Source organism: Podarcis vaucheri (genome assembly GCF_965113315.1).
Source record: "Podarcis vaucheri genome assembly, chromosome: 7".
Classification (NCBI taxonomy): Eukaryota; Metazoa; Chordata; class Lepidosauria; order Squamata; family Lacertidae; genus Podarcis; species Podarcis vaucheri.
The window spans coordinates 86142140-86152616 of NC_138765.1; positions in this window are offsets into that span (position 1 = coordinate 86142140).

Sequence of the window (10477 nt, forward strand, 5' to 3'; positions counted from 1 at the left end):
GCTGGAACTTCTGCTAATTAACCTGACGGCAGTCCGGTACGCACTTAAGTGACCTCTAGCTCAAAGGGAAAGGGACGCGGGTGGCGGTGTGGGTTAAACCACAGAGCCTAGGACTTGCCGATCAGAAGGTCGGCGGTTCGAATCCCCGCGACGTGGTGAGCTCCCGTTGCTCGGTCCCTGCTCATGCCAACCTAGCAGTTAGAAAGCACCTCAAAGTGCAAGTAGATAAGTAGGTACCACTCCGGCGGGAAGGTAAATGGCGTTTCCGTGCGCTGCTCTGGTTCGCCAGAAGTGGCTTAGTCATGCTGGCCACATTACCTGGAAGCTGTACGCCGGCTCCCTTGGCCAATAAAGCAAGATGAGCGCCACAACCCCAGAGTCAGTTACCACTGGACCTAATGGTCAGGGGTCCCTTTACTTTTACTTTTAGCTCAATGGGACACATTTCTGAGAAGATGTGTATAGAACTGTGCTGTAAATAAAGCGGCAGAGCCAGGAGGGATACTTTCCCAGACCACCCAAAAGCGTTCCTCTCGCTGTCAGTCGCATAGCCACACACCGGAGCCCTTGGAATCGGGAACGCGTCCATCTCTGCTCCCCTGCGCTGCCGCCGCGCCGGCACCTGACATTTCAGGAGCGCAGAGTCTGGATCTCGCCGGCAACCAACTGCCGTCTCAGCAGCCAACGAGGCCCATGGGTGGCGCAGGACAGCTGATACCTGCCTCTTTTCCCCGCTGCAGCAAAACCCCAAGTCCCCAGAGAGTTGTTTCGTTTTTATGGTGAAAGCTTTCGGCTCCAGCAGCATCCAGGAAGGAAATTCAAGCTCTCAGCACGACAGGAGCCCCCGCTTCAGTATTGCTGCGTTAATTGCTTAAAACAAAAATCCCCTCCAAACTATAACCTGAACTTAAAAGCGAGCTTGGGGGCGGGTGGAGGGGGGGTGCGGTTTGAATCCTTCTCCTTTTGCAAAAGAGCCCTTGATGCCAAGGCCGGTTGGTCCACAGCGAGGCCCCCTGCTGCTCTGCTCTGCCAAGGAAGCCACTGGAATCAGGATGACAATAAAGCAAAGTGTTTCATTTATAATTCAGAGGCAGCTGGAAAGTGGTTTTTAAAGACGGGCTGAGGCAGTCAAAACTCTGGTCTCTTGACATGCTTTCCAGAAGAGGCCCCTTGGGGAGGACGGTGACTTTCAAAAGAGTCACTCGGCCCCCGACACGAGCCATCGCCAAGGCCTCAGCCCTTGAGAGGTTCTCCCCTAGGACAGGCCCTCCTGGGGTCAAAATGCCAAGCAGCGCTCTGGCCTGGGCTTGCCAGAGGTCATCTGGTCCTTTGGGGTGAATGGGGCTCTGGCCCACTAGCCACAGGCAGCCCTCAGCCAGCCCCCACCTGCCTGCCCATCAGGGATGGAGACAGGTGCGCAGGTCACCCAGTGAAGGTAGCTCTTCATTCCAGGAAATAAACCACAGCTCAGGCCTAGTGAGCTCAGCAATTCTTTCTAGGAGGTCTCGCCCCAGTGAAGCAGCTGGAAGGACCAATGGTCATCCCTCCTTCCTGGTTTCTACTAGGACTCCAGGGTCTTCCCCACGCAATCTGAGGCTGCGTCTGCATGCAACCACCCTTTGCTCTGCCCATTTCATTTCTCCGTGTGTTCTAGGAGAAAGGAGGGGAGGGGAGCTGGTCACAGCAGGATGGGGAGTGTTATGTACAGAGTTGAATAGTGTCCAAAATGCAGCAGTCTGATTGGTCCTAGAACAATAGGATCCAAAATGCAGCAGTCTGGTTGGTCCTAGAACAATAGGATTCAGAATGCAGCAGTCTGATTGGTCCTAGAACAATAGGATTCAGAATGCAGCAGTCTGATTGGTCCTAGAACAATAGGATTCAGAATGCAGCAGTCTGATTGGTCCTAGAACAATAGGATTCAGAATGCAGCAGTCTGATTGGTCCTAGAACAATAGGATTCAGAATGCAGCAGTCTGGTTGGTCCTAGAACAATAGGATTCAGAATGCAGCAGTCTGGTTGGTCCTAGAACAATAGGATTCAGAATGCAGCAGTCTGGTTGGTCCTAGAACAATAGGATTCAGAATGCAGCAGTCTGGTTGGTCCTAGAACAATAGGATTCAGAATGCAGCAGTCTGGTTGGTCCTAGAACAATGCAGCAGTATGATTGGTCCACAGGAGCCACCCAATGCAGCTCCAGGTGAAGGTGAATCCGCAACCCGATTGGCCTACAGGAGAATCCCGGAATTAGCCAATCATGTGCGGCCCATTGTGTAAATAATATATATAAAGCAGGTATTTTGGGGGAACTTTCATTCCTCGCTGCTATGAGCTGAATAAAGAGCATGAAATCCACACTCCGAGTATATTTCAGGGAGACTCCTTCAATTCTTTAGCAGCCTGTCTCCACCTCCTCTCCAGCCCCAACAACCACCTGGGAGTCTGAACTGTGCTCTGCTGCAACCTCTTCCTGTTCACTAAACCCTGCAACCTCTTCTTTTTCCTCCTCCTCCCAGTCTGCTCCTTCTCTGACCACTCTGACCACTCACTGTCTGACCACAAATCCCTTGGCTCGGAGCCCTCTTCCCATGGAGGTTCCCTAGGGGATTCCCTGGCCGGTGCCTCCTTCCCAGAGGCGGCAGTTTCTGAAGGAGAATGCAGGCGTCGACGTTGTGCGATGCATGCCAACATCATGCGCGTGGTGTCAGGACATCGGAGGAGCCACTGAGGCATCTGGTTGGTCATTGTGAAAATAGGATGCCCATTGGCCGATTCAACAGGCTCATGTTCCTTTGTTCTTTAAAAAGTGCTGGGTGTATAACTTGAGGGTGGGCACTATAAGACAGGGCAGCAGCGCCCACGCTCTACCTGGCCCACTCTGGGTGCCCCTGCTCAAAATAATAATAATAATAATAATAATAATAATAATAATAATTTATTATTTATACCCCGCCCATCTGGCTGGGCCTCCCCAGCCACTCTGGGCGGCTTCCATAGAAACCAAAAATACAGTAAAATATCACACGTTAAAAACTTCCCTGAACAGGGCTGCCTTAAGATGTCTCCTGAATGTCAGGTAGTTGTTTATCGCTTTGACATCTGCTGGAAGGGCGTTCCACAGGGCGGGCGCCACTACCGAGAAGGCCCTCTGCCTGCTTCCCTGTAGCTTTGCTTCTCGCAATGAGGGAACCGCCAGAAGGCCCTCGGCGCTGGACCTCAGTGTCCGGGCAGAATGATGGGGGTGGAGACGCTCCTTCAGGTATACTGGACCGAGGCCGTTTAGGGCTTTAAAGGTCAGCACCAACACTTTGAATTGTGCTCGGAAACATACTGGGAGCCAATGCAGGTCTTTCAAGACCGGTGTTATATGGTCTCGGCGGCCGCTCCCAGTCACCAGTCTAGCTGCCGCATTCTGGATTAGTTGTAGTTTCTGGGTCACCTTCAAAGGTAGCCCCACGTAGAGCGCATTGCAGTAGTCCAAGCGGGAGATAACCAGAGCATGCACCACTCTGGCGAGGCAGTCCGCGGGCAGGTAGGGTCTCAGCCTGCGTACCAGATGGAGCTGGTAAACAGCTGCCCTGGATACAGATTTGACCTGTGCCTCCATGGACAGCTGTGAGTCCAAAATGACTCTCAGGCTGCGCACCTGGTCCTTCAGGGGCACAGTTACCCCATTCAGGACCAGGGAATCCTCCACACCTGCCCGCCCCCTGTCCCCCAAAAACAGTACTTCTGTCTTGTCAGGATTCAACCTCAATCTGTTAGCCGCCATCCATCCTCCAACCGCCTCCAGACACTCACGCAGGACCTTCACCGCCTTCTCTGGTTCTGATTTAAAAGAGAGGTGATTTATAAGGGTGCGTGAGCAGGCTTAACTCTAGCTTGCCCCTTCTCTCTGGTCAGATCGCACCCAGGAACTCAGCTCAGTCCCAGCTGCGTGGGCACAGACTCCTCTGGCAGTGCCCGAGGCAGGGAAATCCGACATGGGTGGCCCAGCTTTCCAAGATGCTCTGCGGCTCCTCTTCCTTGCTCGGCTCCTAGGATCAAAGATTCCTGCTTGGGCGAACGCTTCGTTCAGGAGCAGTTCCTGAGCTGGCAGTGGGACAATGCTGCCCTCCTGTGGCAGAACTGCTGCACTCCACCAGCCTTCTGGCACACACCTTTCTCAGCTGAAACTGGCTGTGGAGCAGACCTCTCTGCCTGCTCAGAGGTCACTTGGGGCTGGGATATGTGGTACTTACATTTTCCAATGGCCAACCAGTGCCATTGAGACCCTGTTTAGTTTTTCTCTTTTAATCTTTAATATTATTACATTCCATTGAACCTCCTTAATACTTCTTCTTTTTTAATATATAATTTTTATTAATATCAACATACCAATTATTATACATTCCACAGAGCTTCACATCTTATACAATCTTTTTGGACTTCCATCAGCACCTCTGATGATCCACCATTTTTATCATTTCTTCTGCATTTCTGGAATTCCTATTGCCTTTAATTATCTTAACTCACAATCCACCTCTTTAACCATTTTTGCAATAATTGAAATAATTTACTTCACAAAACTTCTTGCAAACCTACAAATGTATTCTGGTCATCACAATTACTTTTCAAATAGTCTTCTGTGAATCTCTGGACCCGCAGGTTTCGAATTCTTCCTCCTTAATACTTCAGTGGGGATGCGGGTGGCACTGTGGGTTAAACCACAGAGCCTAGGACTCGCCGATCAGAAGGTCGGCGGTTCGAATCCCCATGACGGGGTGAGCTCCCATTGCTCGGTCCCTGCTCCTGCCAACCTAGCAGTTCAAAAACACGTCAAAGTGCAAGTAGATAAATAGGTACCACTCCGGTGGGAAGGTAAACGGCGTTTCCATGCCAGAAGCGGCTTCGTCATGCTGGCCACATGACCCAGAAGCTGTATGCAGGCTCCCTCAGCCAATAAAGCGAGATGAGCACCGCAACCCCAGGGTCGGCCACGACTGGACCTAATGGTCAGGGGTCCCTTACTTTTAAAGGAAGAAGGGATGGGGAGGGGAGAGGAAGGAAAGCCAACTCAGGCACCTATGAGGACCTGCTCTGGTTCGCCAGAAGCGGCTTAGTCATGCTGGCCACATGACCCGGAAGCTGTATGCAGGCTCCCTCAGCCAATAAAGCGAGATGAGCACCGCAACCCCAGGGTCGGCCACAACTGGACTTGACATAAGAACAGAAGAAGAGTCTGCTGGAACAAGCCAAGGGCCTGTTCCAGCCAGATGCACAAGGGGAATTTGCTCTCCTTCAGTGGTTTTCAGCAGAAGGACTTTCAGAAGCACTTCTGCCTCCAACCGTGAAGGTAGACTAGAGCCGTCCTGCCTAGTAGTCATCAATAGCCCTCTCTACTCCATGAATTTGTCCACTCCCCTTTAAACGTCATCTCAGTTAGTGACCGTCACTGCCTCCTTTGGCAGTGGGTTCCATTAACTCTGTGCTGCACAAATAAATGCTTCCTTTTCTCTGCCCTGAACCTTCCAACATTCAGCTTCACTGGAGTCCAGGAGTTCTAGTGCTATGTGAGAGGAAGGGGGGGTCGATGTCAGGAAAAAGCACCAAGGCAAAAGCCAGCTCCAGATGGCTCGAATGAAAATCTGTGTTTTGCAGATGTGCTGTTGGAGAGAAGGTGGAGCCTATTCTCTGTACTGAGCACCGGATGTTAGCTCAGAGTGTCATATGACCTGTGCTGGAAGTACAGGGGAGGAGTGTGTGACTCTTCTGATGGAGTCTGAAGGGAACAGTCGCATTTCTATGTACCTCTGCCTGTGAGCCAAGATACTAACAGTCTCTCCACTTTCTCCATGTCATACATGATTTTTTAAAGAAAAAAATCTATCGTGTCACTTCTTTCTGCCAGAGTGGTGCATGCTCTGGTTATCTCCCGCTTGTGCTCTATGTGGGGCTACTTTTGAAGGTGACCCGGAAACTACAACTAATCCAGAACGCGGCAGCTAGACTGGTGACTGGGAGCGGCCACCAGGACCACATAACACCGGTCTTGAAAGACCTACATTGGCTCCCAGTACATTTCTGAGCACAATTCAAAGTGTTGGTGCTGACCTTATAGCCCTAAACGGCCTTGGTCCTGTATATCTGAAGGAGCGTCTCCACCCCCATCGTTCTGCCCGGACACTGAGGTCCAGCGCCGAGGGCCTTCTGGCAGTTCCCTCATTGCGAGAAGTGAGGTTACAGGGAACCAGGCGGAGGGCCTTCTTGGTAGTGGCGCCCGCCCCTGTGGAACGCCCTCCCATCAGATGTCAAGGAAATAAGCAACTATCTTCCTTTTAAAAGACATCTGAAGGCAGCCCTATTTAGGGAAGTTTTTAATGTTTAATACTGTATTGTGTTTTTAATATTCAATTGGGAGCCAGCCAGATGGGTGGGGTATAAATGATAATAATATATTTGGTGGTACCTTGGGTTACATACGCTTCAGGTTACATATGCTTCAGGTTACAAACTCCGCTAACCCAGAAATAGTACCTCGGGTTAAGAACTCTGCTTCAGGATGAGAACAGAAATCGTGCTCCGGCAGCGCAGCAGCAGCAGGAGGCCCCATTAGCTAAAGTGGTGCTTCAGGTTAAGAACAGTTTCAGGTTAAGAACGGACCTCCGGAACGAATTAAGTACTTAACCCGAGGTAACACTGTATTATTATTATTATTATTATTATTATTATTATTATTATTATTATTATTATATTTGCCTTATCTCTAAACTAAAAAGTCCCAAATGAGGGGACTCAGTCCATCCATAACTATGACTCCAAAATTTAACCCTCTCAGACTCCAGGTATTTTGGTTCTGGATGTTCCGCGTTGCCCCCGAGTCATTTGAGATCCCTTCACCAAGCATATTTGGCTACCACCAACCGTGACCAAGCAGGTTTTTTTGGGGTCCTTCCACTTTCCCTGGGAAAACTCAGTTTACTGCCAAATCTGAAAAAATGGCAATTGGGTTTTCTGTGGATTGCTATTGTTTTTGATTCAGTGGTGGGTGGTGGATATTCCTACGGAAAGTAGCAGGACACACAGAAAAAAGGGAGACCTGGAAAGTGTGGGACTGCCTGGAAAGAGTGGGGCAAAGGGTCAGTTTGGATAAGCCCTAGATGATCCCCGAAAGCTTTCTGCTTCTCCGTGAAATGGTCCAATCCCCTTTTAAAGCCATCCAAATTGGTGGCCATCACTATTGCCAGTGGGAGCAAATCCCAGAGTTTGTGCACTTGTGGGATCTCTCGTACTCTGGAAGCTCACAGTTTGAATGGCAGCACAGAAGATACCCAACAACACAAGAACATAATTGTAACTGCTCTGGTCTGCCACAAAGATTTTTCCTCAAGTCTGCTTAGTTAACGAACCATGATAATTTCCCCAAGAAATATGTCACTGTATTGGGGACGGATGCTTATATATGCTTCCTTTAATTTGCACTGAAATTGCCAAGTACTGGGACTCCCAGATTTTATCCAACCTAGTTTTTTGGTTTTGATTTGGCTGCGACTGAAAATTCTCTGCCACCATCAGTGGGTGTGAGACTAGTTCTCTCCAGGTTTGTAGGACCTCTTTGATGAACAAGCTCCCAACTGGGTCCCGGGGCCGGATTTAGGTTTGATGAGGCCCTAAGCTACTGAAGGTAATGGGGCCCTTTATATGTCCAGCTGCCCTTTGTCAACAACAAATTGTCGCTTTTTTCTGTTGAATAGATATGCTATATGGTAATTTATGGACCTAGTAGGTATCTAAAGCCATTTGCGCATAACAAAATATGTATTTTATCAAAGTAAAACTGAGTAAACAAAGTAAAAACAAAGTGAACTGAAATACAATTAAGAGTACAGTGGTAGTAAAGGTAAAGGGACCCCTGACCATTAGGTCCAGTCGTGGCCAACTCTGGGGTTGCGGTGCTCATCTCGCTTTATTGGCCGAGGGAGCCAGCGTACAGCTTCCGGGTCATGTGGCCAGCATGACTAAGCTGCTTCTGGCGAACCAGAGCAGTGCACGGAAATGCTGTTTAGCTTCCCGCCGGAGCAGTACCTATTTATCTACTTGCACTGGTGTGCTTTCGAACTGCTAGGTTGTGAGGAGCAGGGACCAAGCAACTGGAGCTCACCCCGTCACGGGGATTCGAACCGCTGACCTTCTGATCGGCAAGTCCTAGGCTCTGTGGTTTAACCCACAGCGCCACCTGCGTCCCTTAGTACAGTGGTACCTCGGGTTAAGTACTTACGGTAATTCGTTCCGGAGGTCTGTACTTAACCTGAAATTGTTCTTAACCTGAAGCACCACTTTAGCTAATGGGGCCTCCTGCTGCTGCCGCACCGCCGGAGCACGATTTCTGTTCTCATCCTGAAGCAAAGTTCTTAACCTGAAGCACTATTTCTGGGTTAGCAGAGTCTGTAACCTGAAGCATATGTAACCTGAAGCGTTTGTAACCTGAGGTACCACTGTAGATTAATAGTGAAATTTGGGGGAGGGGGAAGAGAGCAGGGCCCTAAGCTATAGCTTGTTTAGCTTATATGTAAATCCGGCACTGCTGGGTCCAGTGGTGCTGAATGTTTAAATCCCATTTCCACAAATTGCCGACAAGGCAACAGGTAAAGATAAGCCAGGCAGCAGAAGTTGCACCAGGTCAACTTGGTACCCTCAAGATATAGTGGAGACCAGCTTCTGTTGGTAATGGAATCAGAGGTCAGGGCCAAGGAGCAGGCAAAGGATAGAGGGGCACCCCACAGCTCTGCAAGATCTTTGCACTCCTGGAACAGGAAGTCTTCTTTACCCATTCCTGTCCAGAAGGATCCAGTGGTCAGCCGGGGCAGTGGGGGCAGAGTTACTCCAGGGCCTGTGGCTCCTTCACTGCCTCGGATGGTAATGTTAGAATTCCTGCTCCATGATTGCAGTCCTGGGATTTTTGTCTATCACATGACCCTACAATGGTACCTCGGTTAAGAACTTAATTCGTTCTGGAGGTCTGTTCTTAACCTGAAACTGTTCTTAACCTGAGGTACCACTTTAGCTAATGGGGCCTCCCACTGCTCCTGCGCAATTTCTGTTCTCATCCTGAAGCAAAGTTCTTAACCCCAAGGTACTATTTCTGGGTTAGAGGAGTCTGTAACCTGAAGCATCTGTAACCCGAGGTATCACTGTACAGTGGTGCCCCGCAAGACAAATGCCTCGCAAGACGGAAAACTCGCTAGATGAAAGAGTTTTCCGTTTTGGAGGTGCTTCGCAAAACGAATCTCCTATGGGCTTGCTTCGCAAGACGACAATGTCTTGCGAGTTCCTGCTGGGTTTTTTTTCCTTCCCCCCCTTTTTTCTAAGCCGCTTATCAGCTGATCCGATCAGCAGATAAGCCGCTAAAAGCCTCTAAAAGCCGCTAATAGCGCTAATCCGCTTATCCTTCAATGGGCTTGCTTCGCAAGACGGAAAAAACCGCTAGACGAAGAGAATCACAGAACGGATTCTTTTCGCCTTGCGAGGCACCACTGTATATGTTTTGACTCCACAGAGTGGGAACTGACGGAGACAGGATGTTTGTGTTACTGTGTTCTGTGAAGTGGGACTCTTGTCCTTTGTTCTCTCTCTTTGCTTTCTGATGCTAGAGAGAGAGGGAGCCATTTTGCAGCGCTCCGTGTGTGTTTATATGTAAATAAAGTAGATTAGCCAAAATGCTGAGTTGCTGAGGTCTGTCACACAAGTTGCACAAACTCTGTGGATCCCTAAGTGTGTCGATATCTGTTGGCATCGGTCGCTGTGATGTTCGGGCTGAAGAAAGCTTTTGAAGCTCCTGAACGATCACCCAGGAGGGAGGGAACATGCCAGTCCAGCATGTGTCTCTGCCAGGGTCCTACTCGAGTGTAGGTTGAACTCCTGACAGGTAAATGAGTGGGAGCAGCTCAGAAGAGTGGAAGAGAGACCAAGGCCTCTTGGTGGCTCAGGTCAGAACTTTGCTTCACCTCAGATCAGCTGAGCCACAAGTGGAAGGCAAGCGCCCTGCAGAATGAAAAACCTTATGCGTGTTTGCGGAGCAGCTATATATCATAGTCTTCACCCTTTAATATATTTCATGTAGAGAAGCCGTACTGGCGAATAATGCATCCCATGGCACACAGCCTTCAAAATTGCAGCAAGCCTGCTCTCTCCCACTCAGTTGGATCTACCTGCAATAATGATGGCCAGAATACTTCCTTTTTTATGTTTAAAATTTTTATGTTTTACCAACAACCAAACCACAAACAGTGAACCCCCCCAGGCGGCTGATACATTGGGTATACATAATCAATAATAACATATTCAAATCAACCATATGTACAATTTTGTAAACGTTAATACTCCTCCATCCACAAAGTTTATTTGACTTTTAACATTTTAATTGCCCCAAATTGTTCAAACCTACCCAAATAATTCAATATCTTCTCAAACCATTCCTCCTCTTTCTCATTGACCTTA